Source organism: Symphalangus syndactylus, chromosome 21, assembly GCF_028878055.3.
Source record: "Symphalangus syndactylus isolate Jambi chromosome 21, NHGRI_mSymSyn1-v2.1_pri, whole genome shotgun sequence".
Classification (NCBI taxonomy): domain Eukaryota; kingdom Metazoa; phylum Chordata; class Mammalia; order Primates; family Hylobatidae; genus Symphalangus; species Symphalangus syndactylus.
The window spans coordinates 40,768,261-40,794,156 of record NC_072443.2 but is presented as its reverse complement, the minus strand read 5'-3'; the positions used below and the strand labels follow the sequence as shown (position 1 = coordinate 40,794,156).

The window sequence follows — 25,896 nt, the reverse complement described above, 5'->3', positions numbered from 1 at the left end:
CAAAGAAGAAAACAACATGCTGATCAGAACTTATGGTAACAGTTCCTGTGGGTCGATTTCAGAATTCACCTTCTCACTCAGTGTGTTTAGCTGCTTCTCTAGGAGAGACACAGTGGCTACACGTCATAATTCCCCTTTGGTATATGGGCTGCTGTACAAATAGAGGCAATCAGTGAGGAAGAAGCTGCTTACTTTCTCAAGCTTGGTAAATATCATACCAGAAGATGAGTCATCTTTGCTGGGAGATATATAACAAAACAATTATAGAGTGTTTTCAGGATATGAATACAATATTTACATAGGACATTTCACCCAAGTATAACCACTTGCACATGTATATTGTACCACTAATATTATAATGTTCATTTAATATTTAATAATTAACAGTAAGGTTATTGTAGTAATATTTCTCTATAAGGATCCTTCTCATATTTCTAGGGAAAAATGAACAAACTATGTGTCTAATTAAAAATTCTTATCGCCTCACACATCAGACACCAGTTTGATTTCTCCTTTTAACTGCAGTGAGGTCACACTCCTGCATTTGTGACATAGCAGCGGGTTGTCATGGAAATGATAGCTTTATCGGCAACTCTGCTTTGCAATGACTTCACAGCAAGGTTACCAAGAAGCAGATGGGCTGTGAAGGAGACAAATCCTTCTGTCTGAACACAAATAGCATTGATAATTAATTAGCTGAAGCAGCAGGGGAAATTACGAAAATGTGTGAAAGGTAAAATCATTTCTATTTATTTCAGATTTGATAGTTCTATTCCTCTTGCCAGAGGGAGATCACATCCCTCTTCACCTTGGGAAGGTTGTATGATACACTGACTATGGCACTAACTGCCTTGAGTATGCTGGTGTTCACTTTCTGGATTTTGATTTCTTGGTTAAGAAAGCATAGTAAGTATAATAAGTATTTTGAGCAGCTTTGAATGAGATCCCAGCAGTCCTATGATTCTTGCATTCATTGTGATCCAGTTTCTGAAGTTGTAAGCTAAACTGCAGGTGTCATTCAGTTGATGGGATTTCGGAAGGGGTGGAGATAACTTCCAGTGTCCCTGTAATCACATAATGGTTCTATCTGGCATTGAAGAATTTTCAACCACGGGATAATAGAACTTTAGTTATAGAAACGACTTTACAGACTGTCCTTGTCCAGGGTCTCTGAACAACTAGATTCTTGAGATGTTTTGAATAATCAGCTCATATTCATTCCAGACAAATCTGAATAGTTTAACATGATTTAGTTAAAATATGATCTTTTTTTATTATACTTTTAAGTTCTTGGATACATATGCAGAACGTGCAGCTTTGTTACATAGGTATACATGTGCCATGGTGGTTTGCTGCACCCATCAACCCATCATCTACCTTAGGTATTTTTCCTAATGCTATCCCTCCCCTAGTCCCCCCATCCCACAACAGGCCCCGGTGTGTGATGTTCCCCTCCCTGTCTCCATGTGTTCTCATTGTTCAACTCCCACGTGCAAGTGAGAACATGCAGCGTTTGGTTTTCTGTTCTTGTGTTAGTTTGCTGAGAATGATGGTTTCCAGCTTCATCCATGACCCTGCAAAGGACATGAACTCATTCTTTCTATGGCTGCATAGTATTCCATGGTGTATATGTGCCACATTTGCTTTATCCAGTCTATCATTGATGGGCATTTGGGTTGGTTCCAAGTCTTTGCTGTTGTGAACAATGCTGCAGTAAACATACATGTGCATGTGTCTTCACAGAATGATTTATAATTTTTTGGGTATATACCCAGTAATGGGATTGCTGGGTCAAATGGTATTTCTGGTTCTAGATCCTTGAGGAATCACCACACTGTCTTCCACAATGGTTGAACTAACTTACACTCCCACCAACAGTGTAAAAGCATACCTGGTTCTCCACATCCTCTCCAGCGTCTATTGTTTCCTGACTTTCTAGTGATCACCATTCTAACTGGCGTGCGATGGTATCTCATTGTGGTTTTGATTTGCATTTCTCTAATGACCAGTGGTGATGAGCTTTTTTTCATGTTTGTTGGCTGTATAAATATCTTCTTTTGAGAAGTGTCTGTTCATATCCTTTGCCCACTTTTTGATGGGGTTGTTTATTTTCTTGTAAATTCATTTAAGCTCCTTGTAGATTCTGGATATTAGCCCTTTGTCAGATGGATAGATTGCAAAATTTTTCTCCCATTCTGTAGGCTGCTTGTTCACTTTGATGATAGTTTCTTTTGCCACACAGAAGCTCTTTAGTTTAGTTAGATCCCATTTGTCTATTTTGGCTTTTGTTGCCGTTGCTTTTGGTGTTTTAGTCATGAAGTTTTTGCCCATGCCTGTGTTCTGAATGGTACTGCCTAGGTTTACTTCTAGGGTTCTTATGGTTTTAGGTCTTACATTTAAGTCTTTAATCCATCTTGAGTTAATTTTTGTATAAGTTGTAAGGAAGGGGTCCAGTTTCACTTTTCTGCATATGGCTAGCCAGTTTCCCCAGCATCATTTACTGATTAGGAGATCCTTTCCCCATTGCTTGTTTTTGTCAGGTTTGTCAAAGATCAGATGGTTATAGATGTATGGCGTTATTTCCGAGGCCTCTGTTCTATTCCATTTGTCTATATATCTGTTTTGGTACCAGCACCATGCTGTTTTGGTTACTGTAGACTTGTAGTATAGTTTGAAGTCAGGTAGCATGATGCCTCCAGCTTTGTTCTTTTTGCTTAGGATTGTCTTGGCTACACAGGCTCTTTTTAGATTCCACATGAAATTTAAAGTAGTTTTTTCTAATTCTGTGAAGAAAGTCAATGGTAGCTTGATGGGACAGCATTTAATTTTTAAATTACTTTGGGAACTACGGCCATTTTCACGATATTGATTTTTCCTATCCATGAGCACGAAATGTTTTTCCATTTGTTTATGTCCTTTCTTATTTCCTTGAGCAGTGGTCTGTAGTTCTCCTTGAAGAGGTCCTTCACATCCCTTGTAAGTTGGATTCCTAGGTATTTTATTCTCTTTGTAGCAATTGTGAATGGGAGTTCACTCATGATTTGGCCCTCTGTTTGTCTATTATTGGTATATAGGAATGTTGTGATTTTTGCACATTGATTTTGTATCCTGAGACTTTGCTGCAGTTGCTTATCAGTTTAAGGAGACTTTGGGTTGGGACGATGGGGTTTTCTAAATATACAATCATGCCATCTGCAAACAGAGACAATTTGACTTTCTCTCTTGCTGTTTGAACACCCTGTATTTCTTTCTCTTGCGTGACTGCCCTTGCCAGAACTTCCAATACTGTGTTGAATAGGAGTGGTGAGAGAGGGCATCCTTGTCTTGTGCCAGTTTTCAAAGGGAATGCTTCCAGCTTTTGCCCATTCAGTATATTGGTTGTGGGTTTGTCATAAATAGCTCTTACTATTTTGAGATACGTTCCATCAATACCTAGTTTATTGAGAATTTTTAGCATGAAGGGGTGTTGAATTTCATCGAAGGCCTTTTCTGCATCTGTTAAGATAATCATGTGGTTTTTTTGATTGGTTCTGTTTATGTGATGGATTACATTTATTGATTTGCCTATGTTGAACCAGCCAAGATTTTATTGAGGATTTTTGCATTGATTTTCATCAGGGATATTGGCCTGAAATTTTCCTTTTTTGTTGTGCCTGCCAGATTTTGGTATCAGGATGATGCTGGCCTCATAAAATGAGTTAGGGAGGCGTCCCTCTTTTTCTATTGTTTGGAAGAATGTCAGAAGGAATGGTACCAGCTCCTCTTTGTACCTCTGGTAGAATTTGGCTGTGAATCTGTCTGGTCCTGGGCTTTTTTTGGTTGCTAGGCTATTAATTACTGCCTCAATTTCATAGCTTGTTACAAGGGATAATCCCTATTTAGGGATTTGACTTCTTCCTGGTTTAGTCTTGGTAGGGTGTATGTGTCCAGGAATTTATCCATTTCTTCTAGATTTTCTAGTTTATTTGCGTAGAGGTGTTTATAGTATTCCCTGATGGTAGTTTGTATTTCTGGGGGATCAGTGGTGATATCGCCTTCATCATTTTTATGTATCTATTTGATTCTTCTCTCTTTTCTTCTTCATTAGTCTGGCTAGTGGTCTACCTATTTTGTCGATCTTTTCAAAAAACCGGCTCTTGGGTTCATTAACTTTTTGAAGGGTTTTTCATGTCTCTATCTCCTTGAGTTCTGCTCTGATCTTAGTTATTTCTTGTCTTTTACTAGCTTTTGAAGTTGTTTGCTCTTGCTTCTTTAGTTCTTTTTTTTGGGGGGGGAGGAGGGGGGAGGATGGAGTTTTGCTCTTGTTGCCCAGGCTGGAGTGCAATGGCACGATCTCAGCTCACCACAACCTCCGCCTCTCAGGTTCAAGCAATTCTCCTGTCTCAGCCTCCTGAGTAGCTAGGATTACAGGCTTGCTCCACCACATCCAGTTAATTTTGTATTTTTAGTAGAGACTGGGTTTCTCCGTGTAAATCAGGCTGGTCTCAAACTCCCAATTTCAGGTGATCCATCCACCTCAGCCTCCCAAAGTGCTGGGATTACAGGCATGAGCCACCACACCTGGCCTCTCTAGTTCTTGCAATTGTGATGTTAGGGTATCAATTTTAGATCTTTCCTGCTCTCTTCTGTGGGCATTTAGTGCTATAAATTTCTCTCTACAGACTGCTTTAGCTGTGTCCCAGAGATTCTGGTACATTGTGTCTTTGTTCTCGTTGGTTTCAAAGAACTTATTTATTTTTGCCTTAATTTCGTTATTTACCCAGTAGTCATTCAGGAGCAGGTTGTTCAGTTTCCATGTAGTTGTGCAGTTCTGAGTGAGCTTCTTAATTCTGAGTTCTAATTTAATTGTACTGTAGTCTGAGAGACTGTTTGTTATTATTTCCATTGTTTTGCATTTGCTGAGGAGTGTTTTACTTCCAATTATGTGGTCGATTTTAGAATAAGTGCTATGTGGTGCTGAAAAGAATGTATATTCTGTTGATTTGGGATGGAGAATTCTGTACATATCTGTTAGGTCTGCTTGGTCCAGAGCTGAATTCAAGTCCTGAATATCCTTGTTAATTTTCTGTCTCGTTGATCTGTCTAATATTGACAGTGGGGTATTAAAGTCTCCCACTATTATTGTGTGGGAGTCTAAGTTTATTTGTATGTCTCTAAGAACTTGCTTTATGAATCTGGGTGTTCCTGTATTGGATGCATATATATTTAGGATAGTTAGCTGTTCTTGTTGCATTGATCTCTTTACCATTATGTAATGCCCTTCTTTGGTTTGTTTATCTTTGTTGGTTTAAAGTCTGTTTTATCAGAGACTAGGATCGCAACCCCTGCTTTTTTTTTGCTTTCCATTTGCTTAGTACATATTCCTCCATCCCTTTATTTTGAGCCTATATGTGTCTTTGCTTGTGAGATGGGTCTCCTGAATACAGCACACCGATGGGTCTTGACTCTATTCAGTTTGCTAATTGGTGTCTTTTAATTGGGGCATTTAACCCATTTACATTTAAGGTTAATATTGTTACGTGTGAATTTGATCCTGTCATTATGATGCTAGCTGGTTATTTTGCCTGTTAGTTGAAGAGTTTCTTCATAGTTCTGATGGTCTTTACAATTTGGTATGTTTTTTGCAGTGGCTGGTACCGGTTGTTCCTTTCCATGTTTAGTGCTTCCTTCAGGAGCTCTTTTAAGGCAGGTCTGGTAGTGACAAAATCTCTCAGCATTTGCTTGTCTGTAAAGGATTTTATTTCTCCTTCATGTATGAAGCTTAGTTTGGCTGGATATGAAATTCTGGCTTGAAAATTCTTTTCTTGGCCAGGCGCGGTGGCTCACGCTTGTAATCCCAGCACTTTGGGAGGCCAAGGCGGGCAGATCACGAGGTCAGGAGATCAAGACCATGGTGAAACCCCGTCTCTACTAAAAATACAAAAAATTAGCCGGGTGTGGTGGCGGGCACCTGTAGTCCCAGCTACTCGGAGAGGCTGAGGCAGGAGAATGGCGTGAACCCGAGAGGCGGAGCTTGCAGTGAGCCGAGATTGCGCCAGTGCACGCCAGCCTGGGTGACAGAGCAAGACTCTGTCTCAAAAAAAAGAAAAGAAAATTGTTTTCTTTAAGAATGTTGAATATTGGCCCCCACTCTCTTCTGGTTTGTAGGGTTTCTGCCAAGAGATATGCTGTTAGTCTAATGGGCTTCCCTTTATGGGTAACCCGACGTTTCTCTCTGGCTGCCCTTAACATTTTTTCCTTCATTTCAACCTTGGTGAATCTGACAATTATGTGTCTTGGGGTTGCTCTTCTCGAAGTGTTCTCTTTATTTTCTGAATTTGAATGTTGGCCCACCTTGCTAGGTTGGGGAAGTTTTCCTGGATAATATCCTGAAGAGTGTTTTCCAACTTGGTTCAATTCTTCCCATCACTTTCAGGTACACCAATCAAATGTAGATTTGGTCTTTTCACATAGTCCCATATTTCTTGGAGGCTTTGTTCATTCCTTTTCGTTATTTTTTCTCTAATCTTGTCATCACACTTTATTTCATTAAGTTGATCATCAATCTCTGATATCGTTCTGCTTGATCGATTCGGCTATTGATTCTTGTGTATGCTTCATGAAGTTCTCACGCTGTGTTTTTCAGCTCCATCAGGTCATTTATGTTCTTCTCTAAACTGGTTATTCTAGTTAGCAATTCCCCTAATCTTTTTTCAAGGTTCTTAGCTTCCTTGCAAAGGGTTAGAACATGCTTCTTTAGCTGGGTGGAGTTTGTTATTACTCACCTTCTAAAGCCTACTTCTGTCAATTCATCAAACTCCTTCTCCGTCCTGTTTTTTGCCCCTTGCTGGCAAGGAGTTGTGATCCTTTGGAGAAGAGACATTCTGGTTTTTGGAATATTCAGCCTTTCTGCGCTGTGTTTTCCTCATCTTTGTGGACTTATCTACCTTTGGTCTTTGATGTTGGTGACCTTCAGATGAGGTTTCTGTGTGCACATTCTTTTTGTTGATGTTGATGCTATTCCTTTCTGTTTGTTAGTTTTCCTTCTAACAGTTAGTCCCCTCTGCTGCAGGCCTGCTGGAGTTTCCTCGAGGTCTACTCCAGATCTTGTTTGCCTGGGTATAACCAGAGGAAGATGCAGAACAGCAAAAATTGCTCCCTGTTCCTTCCTCTGGAAGCTTTGTCACAGAGGGGCATGTGCCAGATGCCAGCCAGAGCTCTCTTGTGAGAGGTGTCTATCAAACCCTGCTGGGAGGTGTCTCCCTGTCAGGAGGCATGGGCATCAGGGACCCACTTGAGGAGGCAGTCTGTCCCTTAGCAGAGCTGGAGCACTGTGCTGGGAGATCAGCTGCTCTCTTCAGAGCTCGTAGGCAGGAAAGTTTAAGTCTGCTGAAGCTGTGCCCACAGCTGCCCCTTCCCCCAGGTGCTCTGTCCCAGGGAGATGAGAGTTGTATCTGTAAGCCCCTGACTGGGGTTGCTGCCTTCCTTTCAGAGATGCCCTGCTCAGAGAGGACGACTCTAGAGAGGCAGTCTGGCTGCAGCAGCTTTGCCAAACTGGGGTGGGCTCTGTCCAGTCTGAACTTCTTAGTGGCTTTGTTTAGCCTATGAGGGGAAAACCACCTCAGTAATGGTGGATGCCCCTCCCCCCACCAAGCTGGAGCATCCCAGGTCGACTTCAGACTGCTGTGCTGGCAGGGAGAATTTCAATCCAATAGGTCTTTGCTTTCTGGGCTCTGTTGGGGTGGGATCTGCTGAGCTAGAACACTTGGCTCCCTGGCTTCAGCCCCCTTTCCAGGGGAGTGAACAGTTCTATCTTGCTGGCATTCCAGGCACCACTGGGGTATAAAAAAAAAAAAACTCCTGAAGCTAGCTCAGTGTCTGCCCAAACAGCTGCCCAGTTTTGTGCTTGAAACCCAGGGCCTTGGTGGTGTAGGCACTGGAGGGAATCTCCTGGTCTGTGGGTTGCAAAGCCCATGGGAAAAGTGTAGTATCTGGGCCGAAGTGTACTGTTCCTCAAGGCACAGTCCCTGAAGGCTTCCCTTGGCTAGGGGAGGGAGTTTCCAGACCCCTTGCGCTTCCCAGGTGAGGTGACACACCACCCTGCTTTGGCTCTCCCACCATGGGCTGCACCCACTGTCTAACCAGCCCCAATGAGATGAGCCAGGTACTTCAGCTGGAAATGCAGAAATCACCTGTCTTCTGAGTTGATCTCCCTGGAAGCTGCAGATCGGAGCTGTTCCTATTCAGCCATCTTAAAATGTGAGTGAGCTTCTTTACTTCATATTAGAATGTGAACTCAATATGGTAATACTTATTATTACAAACATCTGAAGTGCTAATCGACTACTCTATGTCTTGGAACAGCTAAAATGGGAGAACAATTTAATTATTACTTGGTTATTGTAGTATGTTGGGTATGAAAATATTCTCAAACATATGCTCTTGAAAAAAATAACAAAATAGATACCTGGTAATGAACAGGTTAGGAATCCATAATCTAGTCCAAAACTTTACAAAAATGAGATGACAATGACTATTAATGTTTAATAAGTGCTTGCTGTGTTCCAGGCACTGAGCTAATATTATTTTACTCCACCTCTTACCCCAACAAAAAACTTGGAGGACAGATTATTTTCCTCACTCTACAGATGAAAAGGACTTTAGTAAGGCTTAGAAACTTTAAACGTCTTGCACAGCTAATATTTGTCATGAAGAGGTTATGTGACTTTTGTACATGCTATGACAATCTAAATTATTCTAATTTTCCAGCTGATTGATGTATATTATCACCGTTTTATGCTTTTTGCTACTTTGTTTTAGATCAGTCCTATTAAAGAGAAATGAGTATATTATTCATCCCTTTCTTTCTTTCATATATAGTACCCACTTGCTAGGTAAAATCTCTGATGAAAGCACATTTTTCCTTTGTAATAAAGACAGCAGGACATAGCTTTCTTGCTACGGTACTGACCCCCTGTCTCCACCTCATCTGAAACACATCCTCTGTCTCTGCCTTCTTGGTAGAAAGCACTAAGGGGGAGATGATGTATAATTACTTGTCTGGTAGGGTTTTAAATTATGTGAGCAACTGTCTATCTACAAAAAAAATGTAGCTATCCATTCTTTCCTCAGTCAGTATATGATAAGAACTTTGGGAAGTGAAAAGAACTTTGAGGTAGTTTGAAATGAATGACCTAGAGATTCAATGATTTATGTCCACTATCTGATTTTCTCTGAGGAAATGACTAATTTCCCAAGCCTGCAAAGAAAGAACGTGAAACAAACAACAAATTTCAAAGATGAAGCTAAAAACACTCCAGAATCAGAAAGGACACGTTCAGTCTAAGCCAACCGTCACATTTTTAACCCTTCCATCTGTTGATGTACATTAGAAAAAGGAAGAGGAAAAAAAAAACAAACTACATCCAGCCTGTTAGCTGGGTAATTTAATTTTCACGTTATTTGTGAGCTGGTGAGGCATGCTTACCTCTCTCTGTGTGTAAGCATTGAGGCTGGCAATTAACCCCGTTCCCTTAGCAATCAAATTTGTTTGGGGACTTCACTCAAAGCCATCTCAGACTGAGCACTATGCTAATGACCTGTACTGAGCTTGACTACTGTGGAAGTGCAAAGGACGGCAGGCAGGACGGTGCGGGCTTTTCTTTCAAAAATACCTTGTTGTATATAACTCATTAGACCAAACAGAAAAACATGGTGGTTGGAGAGACTCTGCTCTAAGTCAAGTGGGGAAAAAAAAGTATAGGAATCTCTAGCTAGTCATTTATTTTGCCTATTAACTTGAATATTGGTGAATGAATATCTTCCATCTCACACTTTTGATGCTTCCAGTCTTGAGTATACTGAACAAGTTCATTTCTGAGCATTCTCTTATTATCTGTTAACTACTGCACATGTATGGTCCATCCAGTGATAGATTGCTCTGTAATTAGCTAATTAAGCCCTAGAAATATTATTTTCTTGGACCTTCTCTCATTCCTCCAAAATATTTGAATTCCTACCCATTTTCCAGCCAAATGTATGTATTCTTGCATACATTTAGCTGTAAAGGCATGTTCCACTTCTCTATTCATGGCTCCTAGCTTTATGCAATAATCTGCTCAACTTACTACTGCTGCCCTCAGTGATATGGTTCTGAGGCCAACATCTCACCATTAAAGGGAGTCATAATCTCTCTGCCCTCACATTTCATAATGGCTTTCTAGGAGACAATAAAAAAAATCAATTCCTGATTCCTTAAAGGAGGTCCTCATTTATCTTTATCATGTCTTCATTCTCTTTTTGTTTCTCTTGCCAAAACTCAAGGGGCCAGAAGGGTAGCAGCAGATGAAGAGAAGTTCTATGTCACGTTGAATCTCTGGCTCTGTCTTAGGTCACTTCAAAAGTGTCATATCTCTAGGGGAACATGAAAATAATTTTCTGGGTTTTGTTTGTTTGCTTAATATATTCTTTTTGTTTTTTAAAAACACTTTACAAAGACAGCCTTTAGTGGAGGTGGCAAGTGGCCACAGGAGACTCTCCAAAGGTTGATTCTTGAAGTGAACTTGACATTGAAAGATGAAAATGGAGCTGGTGAGATACTTGCTGCCAGGGAGATGCCGCTGGCTTGGCACAGTTTCTGATGATAGGCCACATTTAAAGGATTCATTTCTCTCTGTAACAGGCAAGAAAAAATAATTCATATTAGCAACATGGCCAGTGAGAGCCATTCTCCCAATGGACCCAGATTTCTCTGTCCAAGGAGTTAGGAAGAAGGAGGACAAGTTTTTTTTTTTAAATATATTATTCTTTTTGTTATTATTGGTTTCCAAGTTCAAGGAGAAAGTACTTCTTTATTATTTTGCACTTCTGTACCTTTTGCTGAACTTAGTAATACTGCAATAATAGCTCAACATAAAAGAATCTAACAGCAAAGCTTTTCTCTAAAACAGTAAGTACTAGGTATTAAGCACCTACTAAGTATTTCTCGATCAGTTTCTTTTGAGATTATATCTAGTATAATCTCTCTATATTATCTTCTATATATAATATAGTAATATATATAATCTATCAATCCGTGTACTTTCATGATCTCATTTACTCTTCACACTAACCCCATGAGGTAAATATGGCCCTTTCTCATTTTCCAGTTGAAGAAACCAAAGCCAAGGAAATGTATATGACTTGTTTGAGCTCTATCTAGTAAGTGGTGGACCTGGGATCTGACTGTGACTTCAAGCACATGTACTTCAAGGTTACATGCAATTTGTCCTATTTGCCACCAAGTGACACTTACTTTCAGGGAATAAGGCATGCCTGTTGATAGACATAAGTGTTGGCCATATTATGTCCATATTATACTTTCGGAAACCAGTTAATAGAAGAGAGTAAGAATTGTCCAATACCTGTGAGACAATCATGCTGAAAGTTAGATACTCCAAGTGTTGGTGCCAGCGTTAACACACGAAGAGATTGAGTTTCATGATGAGAGACCTCATATAAGAAAATTACATCTACTTCTTATTGCAACCAAAATCTACCTTTGCTATTGAGAATTTCTGTTTGCTGTCATTGCCAATGCCAGTAATTTACACTGCTTCTGAAAGGAAAAGAGAGGAAAGGAGAGATAGGATATTGTATCTAGATTCAAAATCAGATTGGATTGTCCCAGATATTGACCTGAAGGTATTGCAGCAGTTAGTAACAATAAATAAGAGTATCTGGGGACAAAGTTAAAGCTCATTAGGTTACATTGTACATGCTGCGGTGAAGGTAGGAGAGACAGGTGTGAGCAAATTATGGCTGGCTCAGTAGTTCCCTGGAAGATGGTAGATTCAGAAACCTTTCAGATTCTCAGTTGTGCCCTGAGCTATATCTAATGAACACTACATTCTGAATTCTTTGGGCTAAGCAGATGAAAAACTCTAGGTATTAGAAGTGGCTTCGGTATGTGCTTTCATGCCTCATTGCCTAGTTCTTAGCCTGTTGCAGATTGTGTTTGAGGATGAAAGACAAAAGTGTAGCAGTAGCTTCCTAACATATGAGAATATTTGTTTCTGTATGCATTTTCTCCCTCCAACTTTGTTTCTGTGACAAATTCCCTAAAATGTAGTAAATAATTTGCAGTGTTAGTATCATAGCAACAACAGGTCTGTTTGGGTTGATTGTTGATTTATATCTAAAATGAATGGCATCTTTCAGAATGAAGGATGGTTGCAGAAGAATACCTGACTGCATGTACTCGCTGTTGTCAGGCAGTAGCTTTGTACCTGCACATCTGTGCAAGCATACTTGACTATACCTGCAGCTAGCACAACACATGTTCATGTCTGGCATCCTCATGAAATGATTTAAAAACAATGCACATAGTATAACCTTATGCATGCTTCTATTCCCATCTCACAGAAATACAGGAAAGACTTATGACAATACAGCATTTCCCCAATGTAGACCTTCTGTTTTATCCTCTCCAGATGGTAAACTACCCATTGCTTTTTGGGGCAAAAGGCAGGATAGGGCTGGATAGGCATTTTCTAAACATAAGTGGGGAGGTAACTGGAAAGACTGGCTACTTCTTAAACACTTTCAAAAAAAAAAAAAAATCTCCTGTTTTAGTTCTACTTTTACCTTACTTACAGTGGTCCCAGATGCTACAAATACCAAATCCTTGAAGAGGGAAGTTGTTTCTACAGAGTGAATTTGATGTCTCTTAGCTTTCTAGTTTCAAATTTGGTGTTCTCAGCTGTCTATGTCAATTACTACTAGCAGTTTTGTTTTACAGTTTCCAAAGTTTTATTATACTCATCCCTCCCCTTTCCTTTTTTTTTTTTGCTTTTATCCCTTTAAAATATCTTTCCCCCTTTTGTCAGTTTAGTTAATATTGGGAAAGAAGCAGGGGTAAATTTGGGTGCAACCTGCCATCTTTAATTAGAAGTGTATTTTATTCTTTAGCTGGTCTCTCCTAAATCTCAATCTTTCTTCAAAAACCATGGTATTATGCTACAATACAGTATGAGTCTCCCTGAATTGTAGTGATGCCAAGGAAGAAATAATGTAGATGAGTTTTTGAAAAGACATTCAATTCTACTGACTAGTTCTGAAGCCTCTGAGAAGCCGTGGATGAATTGGGAACTACTGAGCACTTTACCCTTCAATAGACCAAAATTTCAAGGTCTAGGCCTGGGACTGGGAATTGTCTTTACCCTGAAATATGCCTTAACCCCCTATTACTAGACTGGAATATAATAGATCATATTTAGAATTATTGCTGTCATCCAATTTGCTACTCATATCCTCAAATGAAAGAAAAAGGGTTAACCCCTTTGCTTCGACCTTGAAGATAATTTGATTCCACCATATATTTGATTTTTTGACTGTTTTATAAGAAACACTTGTCAGTAAATTCGAGAAGTGTAACAACTGACCCAGGAAAAATTAGACTTGCAGAAATCATGTAAACTAAAAGTGCACATAGTAAAGTTTGTTATAGTTGAAAACTGACTGAGGAAAAATACCTCATGGGAACACTGAGAACTGCAAAAATTGACCTGAAGTAAACTAGAAATAGTAGAAACAAATGGAACAAAACATAATTGAGAACAACTAAAACTCTATAAAATAACATGTTATTGACTAAAAAATTGATGAAAAAATAAAATATTCTTGACAAAATTTAGATCTGCAAAAATGGTCCAAAAATTGGATTTTGTAGAATTAATAAACACATATATAAGCACAAAAACTCTACATGTAAAATGCAGAAGCCACAATTGATGAAATTCAATATGAACAAAAGACCTTGATCTTTCAATTATTCATTGTACAATGTACACAGAAAAAAAATCATTGATCACAGTAAAACAATTTTAGCAAAGCAAAAATGAAAATGGAAAAAGTTGGAAATGGGTTAAAAGGATCATATAGCATATTGATCCAAGAATGAAATTGGTAAATAGAGTTTTGTTCAGAAAATACTATCTTTACAAAAAGTCAACAATGTTGATATAATTTTGATTAAAATATTTGTATGTGTAACAAGGATTTAAAATATCCTTGCTGTCAAAATCTCACTATCCTTAACATTGAGAGAACATTAACATGTTCTCAAGATAGTGTTTACGGCAAGATCACTTTTTATACATAAATAATAAGCTATGAAGGCACAGCTACAAAAGTACAAGAGTATATGGATTAATTCAATACGTGGCATTGAAGTTCACCATAAGCTAGAAGTTGTGTCAAATTGAGCCAAGATTGTGGCTTTCTCAGCTCTCTGATCCCATTTTGAGAGAGACATAGCTGGGATAGTATTTTGCATATAATAGGAGTACAATACATATCTTCTGAATTTATGCTTAACCCTTGAGCACATTTTTTTAATGGCCTGGATCATGTTTCTCTGTTTTTTGACATGTTTGTATGTTGCCCATTCTAATTACTTCCTACTTTCAGCCTATGCTGAAGTTCCTTCTCTGTCAATCTGACCCACATATATCTCCTAATTCCCAGTAGATCAAAAGGCCAGATGAAGTTCATATACTTTTTTTTTCTTTTTTAAGACAGAGTCTCACTCTGTCGCTAGGCTGGAGTGCAGTTGCGTGATGATCTCAGCTCACTGCAACCTCTGCCACCCAGGTTCAAGTGATTCTCCTTCCTCAGCCTCCCAAGTAGCAGGGACTACAGGCATGTACCACCACATCCAGCTAATTTTTGTATTTTTAGTAGAGATGGGGTTTCACCATGTTGGCCAGGATGGTCTCGATCTCTTAACCTTGTGACCTGCCTGCCTTGGCCTCCCAAAGTGCTAGGATTACAGGCATGAGCCACCGCACCTGGCCGAAGTTCATATTCTTTTAACTTCTAATTTAACCTCTTATTCTCTAGCAAATCTACCTTGAAATTTTTTTACCTTTATTTCCTGTGAATCAGCCCTTAAAAAGTGTCCAACTTTGTGCTAGATATCAGATAGGTTAATAATCACATGCAAATTTATGATAATAAATAAATACTTCCTAAATCTATACATAAAAGTAATACCATAGTCCTAGGGGAAAACTGAGAGGTGGAATTTGTCAGAGCAAATCATGGTAAGATATATGGCCTATTCTCAAGAGTGAAATGGCCTGAAAAGTGAATGGTCTTTTCCATGTTGGGTGGGAAAAGCATCCTGTTTTCTGGGGCAGCTTTTAAGGTGGTGACACTTTTTGTTTGAAATGCTATCCTAGGACACAAAGGACACCTGTATGCAAAAGCAAATATATAAACAAATCCTATGCCAAATATCCGTTACTTGGACTGTGTCGCTTTGGATTATAATCATTGCTTCGTCTTCCCATTCATGCTAATCTTTGAAGATTGGTTCTTTTTTGAAACCACTCTAATCTTGTAATAAGCATGCACATAGTAAGGATATCATATGGAAAGGAGAGAATATATCCTAAATATCTATATTTTTGACTGCTTTTTAAACAAATGTGGTTATAAAAGTTTGATTGTGAGAATGTTTGTACTGCATTGTTGGCAGAAGGAAATTTTTCAAAACCGCAATAGTTTTAAACAACCCACCGTTCAATAAAAATGCAATATAAAAAATTAGATTAAAAGGCATTACTCTTTACCTGATAAAAATATTTATAAGAAAATACAGCTTAGAATTTAAAAGAGCAATCAGTGATCATAGTGTAATTATCTTATATTAAAATTAAAAAATTGAGACCCAAATAGATCCAATAACTTACCGAAGCCTAGGAAGCTGGTGAATAATTGTCTATTTTCTAGGACAAAAATCTTGCATGTGTAAAGTAGTTTTTGTTTAATATAGATGTTATTTGCTAACCCAACTTTATTATCTAAAGCAACACAAAGTGTACATTTGATGAATTGTCTCAGAAGCTGAATGAGTTTGGGAGATTGAGGAAGGCAAGTAATTAAATTTAGTGATCTAATATATGCAAGTCATTGAGCTAAGTTCTTTGTTTTAGCTTTTAGAGAGTTGTGCAACAATGAAACAATTCATGTATTTAGCTTAGTGTTGTGACAGTCTGTGTAAGTTGCCAAAGGCAGTGAAATAAATATTGGAGTTGGGATTTGAACCTAGATCTTTCTGCCTCGAAGTGCATGTATTCTGTTAAGCCGGAGTGTTGGGAGATAATTCTCCACAATCTTGGCATTATCATGTGTCTTCTCACCCACCAGAGGGTTTTTGCATTACAAACAGTTTTAGAAGTTAGAGTTAGTGATTCTTTAAAGATAGTTTCAGATAGATATTTCAAGCTGGTAAAGTCTTCTGCCCTTGCTTTTTTTGTTTGTTTGTTTTGGAGTTTTGCTTAATTTCCAGGGTAAAAAAATCCTAATCTCAGCCAAACATGGTGGCTCAGCCTGTAACCCCAGCACTTCGGGAAGCTGAGGTGAGAGAATCACTTGAGGCCAGGAGTTCGATGGCTGCCTGGGCAATATAGCAAGACCCTGCCTCCACAAAACAATTTTTTTTAAATTAGCCATGGGTGATTCCACATGCCTGTAGTCCCAGCTACTCAGGAGGCTGGGGTAGAAGGATCCCTTGAGCCTAGTAGTTCAAGGCTGAAGTGAGCTGTGATTGCACCATTACACTCCAGCTTGAGCAACAGAGTAAGACTCTGTCTCAAAAAACAAAACAAAAAAAACAAACCAAACCTCTCTCTTCAGAGGGAATGATGGCCAGGTTTACCAGCAGCTCCTTCTAAAAGCAGGCATTTCCTAACTCCTAAACTCAGTGTCTATCACCTGCCTGGGATGGCTCCACCTAACTACTCTGGACCCTGAGGGGTAAGGAAAACGTACTTGAGCATACTGTGTTGTTATAAGTAAGAAATTATCTGAGTCCATGATACCTCATTGTCTCCTTAACAAACAAATCTATGAACAAATGGTGAGAAAGCTTTAGGAGTGGCTTGACCACTTGACACTCACAACTTCTCCAAACCACAAATCTGCCTGCTAAATTTGAAGAAGGTGATTCATTCTCTGACAGAGGCAGTGCTCACCCAGCCAAATAATTTAATAATTTAATTCTGGCCATTCCTCTAGCATTTATTTTTTACAAACATTATTTTAAAAAATAATTAGTTTTGAAAAAATATAAGTTTTTCCTTAGGCCAAAAAATGTATGATGTTTTTTGCTCATAGCTTAGATTCCATGGAACTCATTAGAAGCCATGGGAAACCAAATAACAGGCATTAATGCAACATAATAACAAAGAAAATGGCAGTTATTTCCTAACTTAATTTAGTTAATTTTCAATTTAGTTAATTTCTGAAAGCTCTAATTTTCACTGTGGTGTCAGTGCTGTTTGTTAACATTTGGAAAATTATTCCATGAGCATTTCTTTGGGGCTCCCAGTCAAGAAGATGGCTACCATTTCCAACCAAATGTGCATCTTTTGCCAACTTTGCTGATTGAACTACCCTCATTATACTACTACTCCCAGCATTCTTGATAAAACATTCATCTACTCCTATTTTTGCTTTCAATTATTGCTGAATTCGAATTATCTCTGATTTATGACTCAGCTGACACCTAGCTAAGATGCATACATTAAACATTTTTTAATCTTTCTCATTAACAAAATGCTTGATTCTCATAACTGCTGCAGTTGTTCTTTTGTGAGTTGCTTCACATTTAATAGAATCTTCCAAAATGGTAGCCTCTACATTCGAAAAAAAAGAAAAAATGAATGCTAGAAGCATACTCTCTATGCTTCTAACCCATGAAATGATGCATCTATACGCTGCTCAGAATAAGTCTTGAACCTATTGGCTACCAGTTCACATAGTTCTATTGAATGCCGTCTGACCTCAGATATGATTACATCCCTGCTCTGTGCAGGCCTGCCATTACCCACAATTCTGCTACCACTGGATCTGGTGAGTGTGTGCTCCGCAGCCAACTTGCCTGGCCTGCCCTTCTCAGCTGTGCCCTCTGGAGCACAAAACCTCTGGGTTTTGAGAATATTGAAGAGGAAAAGGTTAAATTGAGACAGCCGAGTGGGATGTAATTCTCTAGTCTTTTCAGTAATAACCATGATAAAAAGAAAATGAATATGAGGAACCAGAAGAAGTGTTTGTGTGTGAACAAAAGTTTGTGATCAATTTCTTTTCACTGAAACAGTCTCTGGCATGAATCAGACCATGGCAGACAGAAGTACTCTAGTCCATGTCAGGAGAATTAGCTAGTTTTCCATAGTGGAATGATTTTTTATGTTAGGCTTCAGAAACAAAATGGTCACAGTTATCCTTTGTCCTGTGTTCATACTTCTGTGCCGTAGGGGTGAGGCAAATTGAAGATTTTAGGTCACTAATTTCCATGGTATCCTTGTGAGGGAGGACAATGGAAACTAATTTTTCTTGTTTCATAGATACTGAGAGAAGCAAAGAGAACTCTCTGCAGCCTGTAATTCATTAGTGGTAGAACCCCAAACCTCAGTGGAATTTTACAATAGTTCAGGGGTATGAGTCGAGCTCGGCAGAAGCCCTAATCCAAAATCCAGGGAGAGAGGGTGTCACTGTGCATACTTGGGTGCACTGGGGGTTTGTGATTCTCTCCCATATTCAGTATGATTTCCAAAGAGGGATGGCAGGGTCCAGGCAAGAGAAAATAAGTTAGGGAATTCATGTTTGTTTAGAAACAAAGCCAAGGAGAACATTTAAGTAAGTGGCTTATTCAATAAAATAAAGTGCTGTCACCAGTGCCTGATATCATCAAGTTTTTTAGAACCATCTCAGAAAAGGCCTGGCCAAAACCGTCAGCTTCCAGTTTGTTAAAGTGGAAAAATGACCTGGCAGTGCGTGTTATTATTGTCATGCCTGACATCGTTTCACCAGGTTCGCTCCATCCTCCCCTGAAATAAACCTTGCTCAGAATGCAGAAGCTCTCTGTCAGGGTTGAGAGAGAAAAAAGGAACAATGGAATTGCATAGAAGAGTAAGAGTATAGAAGAGTAAGAGTATGCAATGGAATTGTATAGAAGGGTAATTGTAAATATGAGTCAGAGTTACATTAGGTGATTTTAAAATCGTGGAAGGGAATTTTACTTCATAAAGCCACAGAAAAAAAAGAGGTGCATAGCATAGCTAGATAATTCGAGGAAATCCAAAAGAACATATAGATGGGTACAAACAGTTGATAAGTATGCAAGAATAAACAAGAAAATAAATAGCAAATGAAATAAAAAAGTAATAAAATAAAGCTTGTCTCTTCCAAGGGTGAAATAATCTGAAGTTTGGTATATATAATTAAAGTGGAAACAAAAATTCGAGCAAAAACAAAGAAATTTCAGCTCCAGTGTTGCTGTCTAGTGTGCTTTGGTGTAGTCTGGGCATTTATACCAGACCTGCTTCTGGGTTAAACACACACACACACACACATACACACACACACACACACACACACACGTTTTGTTGCTTCTGTTTCTAGTAAATATGTCTGTCTAGGCCATGATCACTCAAAAAGTACACTGGAAAACAGCAGTTATGAGCACATGAAATTTTCTCAGGGTGGAGCATTGGAGCATTCGTCAAGCCCTGCATCAGGACAAGCAGAGCAGGCAGGCTGTGAGACCTTGGTAATGAGAACTGGAGAGTGGGGAATCTTCAGTGCTGAGGGCTCAATAATTAATCAAAGCAAAAAGTTGTCTTTAAGAAAGGCAGCAGCCACAGCACAATACAAGGGGAGCATTTATGGAACTATGGCTAAATGCAAGAGAAAAAGAAGAGAGGAAGGAATCTCAAAATCACGTTCCCAGTGAATAAGAATGCCAGACACCTAAATATTTGACTTTTCAAGGTGCCTGAGAGCCTAGTAGAGCAGAAATTTAATGCTACACATGAACCATGTTAACCTTCTATTTTTTTCAGTAAACACATATTCAGAGCTTGGAAGTTTAATGTGGTGGGGATTGGATGCTCGCAGCCCCCAGGGTCTGGACTCTTTAATGAGGGCTGGCTATTACGTGCCTGCAAAGAGCCAGCCTAATGTGGGGTTTTTATCGTTTACTTATCTCCTGATGTCTAGTAGCTCATGGTTCCCTGTGTAATAATAAAAGGGAAGCACACACCCATTTATAGTTTTATTCAGATATTCACTTAACGTATTAATCAATAATTATTGAACAACTACTATGTGTTAAGCCGAGGCCTGCACAGTGCAGACAAGAGACAGGATAGTACATCAGAATCACAACTCCAAAAGAAGCACATAAAATATTAGATTGAATTAAGTGCCATGAGAGAGTTGGAGACAAAGTGACAAGGAAATTTAGAAAAAGACCAGATCAATTCTTGTTTGGTAGAAATTAGACAAGGCTCAAGGGAGGGATGGTACTGAACTTGAGTCTCAAAGAATGGTTAGAATTCTCTAAGGAAGCGACAGTAGCCTCAACAAAACAGAAAAAGGAGAAGATAAACATGGTTATGTTGTCTTCTTTTATGTGAGGTTCTGCTTCTCTATTTTATCTATTCCATAGTCTGTCTGTCTGTCTCTCTCTCTCCCTCTCGCTATGTGTGTGTGTGTGTGTGTGTGTGTATGTGTATATATATGATATAGCCCAGTGCCTTGTAAAATAATTTGAAAACACTGAACAACTCATAATGCATAGATTGTATGATTTGACAGAGAAAGACCACAAGGCAAAGCAAATGGGAAAATTTAGAAGTACTTTTATTTATTTTGTTAAGAGTAAGTGCTTTTTGACAAACTTTCAGTTTGTTACCAAGGAAGGAAAGAAATAGAGGATCTCTTCTGATGGCCATATCATTACTCAAATCATTTACAAAACCACTTGTTACTTTCCCTTTGGGTAGCAATCTTGAATTGAAGTTCTTCACAGATGACCTAAAATGGCAATCTGTCCTCCAAGAACTTGCATTTTGAGAGATGACAAATGTTCCCAGGTAACTTAACACCAAATAGATTTATTAACTGGTGCAGGCCACATCTTTTTCAAGTCTCATGATAACTCGATGAAATAAGTTGGGCCAATATTGTCATTATCCTCATTTTATGCAAGGACAAGGACAGTGAGTCTTTGTGAGGACAGGGGCCTCTCTAGCATAAGGTAGATAGTAGTGTGAGCACTCCAGATATATTTATTTTGGCTTGCTTTTTTTTTAGCAGTTGTCACTAAAAGCATCCATCTTTGAATTTCTTTCAACAAATATTTCCAAGTGCGTTACTTAGCCATCTTAAAGTCTCTTCGTTTTTGACTGGATCTTGGCATGGCTTGTACATGCAATGAAATCTGTTTTCTGATTTGGATAATGGTTGCTTTTCAAGTTTTTCTCAAAAGTCTTAAGAATACTCCACTCAGATATGTTCTTCAGAGATGTGAAATTGAAAATTATTCAATGGTCTTATGGCGTAGATAGCCTAAAGGCTTCCTCCGACTCTTCTTTTTAGCAGTCAGGGATGTAGTGGATGCATTGCAAGATGTCTATAATATGGCTATAGACGATATTGCACACATACATTAAAGTGTTTGCTGTTTTCTATGTATGTGTTCAAACCATATTTCAGCCTACTGGTGTATATTGTAATTACCTTTAGCACAGAGCTCAAAAAAGAAATCAAACCTAGAGTGTCCCCATTCCCAATTCTTTTTTTTTTATTTTTGACAGAGTCTCGCTCTTGTCACCCAGGCTGGAGTGCAGGCATGATCTTGGCTTACTGCAACCTCTGTCTACCAGGTTCAAGCGATTCTCCTGCCTCAGCCTCCCAGGTCGCTGGGATTACAGGCACGTACCACCATGCCAGGCTAATTTTTGTATTATTAGTAGAGACAGGGTTTCACCATGTTGGCCAGGCTGGTCTCAAACTTCTGACCTCAGGTGATCCACCCACCTTGGCCTCTCAGAGTGCCGGGATTTACAGGTGTGAGCCACCACACCTGGCCCCCATTCCCAAGTCTATCTAAGTTCTCTTCAATTTCTTGGTGCCAATGCTGCATTCCTACTCTTGGATTCTCAAAATCCATAGCGAACGCATCACTGAATATACTTGCAGAGCATGTCAACTTGCAGTGCTAGATGTTCAGTAGCCACAAAGCAAGTCTTCAGCAGTCTCTTTTTCTGTATTGTGAAAACCTCCCTGTTGGGGTATATCTAAATTGCTATGGGCAGGTAACAGAGCATTCAGGTCTAGTTAAAAGATTTTTCTTAGTTGTGGAGAAGCAGCCAGATGAACTTTTTTTTTTCCCTTTCCTTTTTTTTTTTTTTTAGCTGCCCCCAGTTTTTCCCTGAACTCTGGGAAACTTCTAAAGGCCTCTGAAGTCTTATAGAGATTCTGGGGTTAGCAGGTACTTTCAGTAAGAGCTTTTCCTTTCATGAACTAATCAGATAGCACAGGGCTGGCCTGAGTTCCTCTCCTGGCTGGTGCCATGGAGATTTATTTCTGTAATAGGCCCACCCAGTGGGGCAGTCCTGCCAGGTTGTTTCTCTTAGATAGGGTGGTTCTGGAGCTGAAAGGTTGCCATTGGAGTAATGATTTCTGAGGGGAGAAAATGTGCTTTTCCAAAACCTTGAGAAAGATTCTGAATTTCTGATCCCAGAAAACGCTTCCACTCTCAATATTTTGGAATATTGATTCGCATATGCTGTGAAAATTTAGCAAAAGTGAGGGTCACAGAAATTATTAGGGGGATTATATAGTCCTACTCCTCTAACAACCTTAAAAGGGCAGAAGAGAGGGGCTTTGCTTTTGCTAAGAAAGATAAAGCTACTCTTCAGTTATGAAAATTACACACAGCTCCCCACCCTATCACAAAGGATTAGTGTCAGGCTGGAGAAAGATAAAGTCCTTTCTCTTTCCTTTCTCCCCATCAGCCTGGCTGTTCCACATGTTTACTTAAAAAAAAAAAAAGATTCATATTTGGAACCTCGTGTATGGTTTGTGAGATAATGGAGCCTCCCTGCGGGGCGTGATTGTGGACAGACCTCAGTGTCATGCTTTCATCTTCCTTTCCTGGTAATCTCTAGGCTCATGGATTACACATCAGAGATAATTTTTTGTAATGAAGCTTTCTCTAGGACAGTTTATCTTTTACCTCTGTTTCTTAAAAGTCTATAGTTGATTTTGTTTCTGATCAAAAATATTCAAGCTGTCATTATTTCAAAAGATGAATTTAAGAGATTAAATTAAAGAGAGGAGGAAGGAAGACACAGTGTAATTGATAAGTAGGTGAACTTCACTGTAGCCTCCTCGGGAGAACTCTCTGGTCTTTGTGCTGGATTTTGGAGAGTACCGAGTTTTTATCCAAAACCCACTTTGTAGCCAGTTGGAGTCTCGTTCTCTCCTCTCAGTGTGAGCTGTCTTTGGTAAAAGGCTGATCAGTGGTAACAGGGCAGACATTCACCCCTACTCCTCAGACTGCTGTGGACTGAAGACCTGAGATGTTCACTGCCACAGAATAATGAGATAAGGATCAAATAGGATCTGGTCTCATCAGCCCACATCAGAATGGGCACATTTTCACAAATTATTCAGGGACAGCAACTGAATTGCTGCCAGCTAACTGGATACATCAGGGAAGGAGAAAGAATAAATTTTTTTTCCCCAGCTTATTCAGGTGAACTTCTCTGGTGTTGAATTATTTCATAGAGATACAGCGTAAAAATTCTATATAATGTCAATTAAATTTAAGATATACTTTGGCTTACTTTGAACACTGGACAAGGATTCTAAGCTGCACATGAAAGAAAATGATTCATTAAATAATCAGATCACATATTCCATAGCCAAATAATGCGTGAAAGGACAATCCTAAGGTCAGCTGGGCTCTATGAGAAATATCTGAAGTATATTTTCCTATTTTGCTAAATCATAAAAACAATCCATAACTAAATAGATTTAAACAGCAGCATGGACTGCAGTTTAGCTATTGATGAAAGAGCATAGTCTCTGAAGCCAGATCATTTGATTCAGAACTTGTCCCTACCATTTTTAGCTATATAATCACTAGTAAGTTACTTTACCTCTTGGAGCTTCAGTTTCCTCATTTGCAGAAGCACAATAACAGTACCTCCTTAGATTGGTTGCTGTGAAGGTGGAATGAGATACTTAGAACTGAAGTGACCAGATCTGGTTTACTCACTGGGCTTTTCTGTTGTTATGATCTCTAATTAAAGAGTCATGCATAGACTTATGTTCTATTCCCATGTGCTTGATTGAAAATTTCATAGCATAAACATTCAAATACTGAAAGTGACGTTCCTCAGCAAGGCAGAGTCATCTGTGAATGTGAGACCACTGCAGGTAATGTGTATCATGTGCTCTTGCCAATAGTATAATATAAACATCAGTCACATAATGTTCAAGATCCGGATGTCTCTCCAGGCATCCAGCCTGGGGAAACCTTTAGGTTGTAGGCACTAGCAATGCAGAGCCTTGAGCATAGAAGACAGGGACAGGGAGCACTCCTCACATCCATGCAATTCATGAGGAGATTTCCTGTACTGCACTGAGAGCACCTTCCAGGCTCTAACCCTCTTAGGAGTCATAGTTAGAGAACTGAATCCCTTACTTCGAGCTGGTTCGAAATCAGATTCTCTCCATAACTCTGATCATTCCAATCTCTTGATTCATTACTTATTCTTTTATTATGTCTCTCCCATTCTTCAGACTTCAGCATTGCTTCCCTAGATAGACACTTACTTTCCTCCCTAGATGGCATACATATCCTCCTTATAGGGTCATTGTCTTAAATATAGTTTATAAACTCCTTCCAGTCTAGCCCAACCTTTAGCACTCTATGCCTCAGTATTTCTCTATGTGAGCATTGTTCCCTTTGAATTTGCTTTGATCTTTTATCAGGATTTAGATGTTATAACATTGATATGGGTCTATCTAGCTCTTTGTATAAATCTGTTAGTCCAATACCTGGGGAAAGTCAATTGACTGAGATTCTTGCTTCCTGTGCACGTTCTGTAGTATCACTTACTGTTTGTAGGAACATGGCTTCTCTTTCAGCCTATTTCCTCTAAGTCTCTCAACATTAAAAATTATAATCAATTATGAGAAATTAGGTTATGCTGCAGTAGCAAGTGATCCCTTACTTACATCATAATTTTTATAGTAATAAGTACAATTTCAACTCATTCAACATGTGTAACATGAGTTGGCTTCTGTTCTGTGTCATCTTCATCTTAGGATTCCAGCTCATAGAATGGCTTCTATCTGAATCATCGTCATTTGGGAAAACCAAATTATATGGTCATGACTCACTTCAACAAAATGGGAATGTATAATTCTCCCACAAGAAGGGGTCATTGTAAGAAAGATTACCAAATGCAAATAAGCAATGTGGTCTGCAATTATAGTGAAGGGAAGGCTTCACATTATAGAGAAGATTCTATCTAGACTTAGAAATTCTTCAGGTCCCTAACACAGGTCGCTCAACTTCTGGCTCTCTGTATCTCCAAATTGCACACGAAGTGGTAAAATCCAGTAATTCAGAAATTACGGTTTTTAAGTTAGTAGTGAGGTAGGCTTACATCCTATTTTTTTTAAAAAAAAAAAAACTCCTTATTTTAGAATTTATTTGAAGAAGGATAGTGACTATTAGAAATTGTTTGCAATTGTTCCTGTTGTTACTGCCCACTTTAGCTACAAAAGATCAGAAAAAGCAAATCAAGGTCATTTTCTAAATTATGGATTTCTTTGATATTATATAAAAATATGATGTAAATATACCATCAAAAGCTGAGCTTGGTTATAAAGAGAAAACACATATATAACCAATTTATTCAGATCAAATGGGTATGGTAAAAACTTCAAATAAATAACTGGTAAGAAGGAAATACCTGGTAATAATGAAGCTAAAAAAAATAGCAAAATTTTATGTGAACCCATGGGAAATATAACATTACTGTAGTAGAACTGACAACAAAATTAATC

The 25,896-nt window shown here is 38.8% G+C and overlaps 1 long non-coding RNA gene across 1 annotated transcript in view; it reads left to right on the top strand.

The window, feature by feature from the left end:
- Nucleotides 1-571: 571 nt before the first annotated feature.
- Nucleotides 572-25,896, top strand: part of LOC129471043 (uncharacterized) — a 47,495-nt gene continuing 22,170 nt past the window's right edge. Inside the window, exon 1 of the long non-coding RNA XR_008653474.2 lies at nt 572-733. This is a non-coding gene — a long non-coding RNA (uncharacterized lncRNA). The remainder of the gene's footprint in view (nt 734-25,896) is intronic.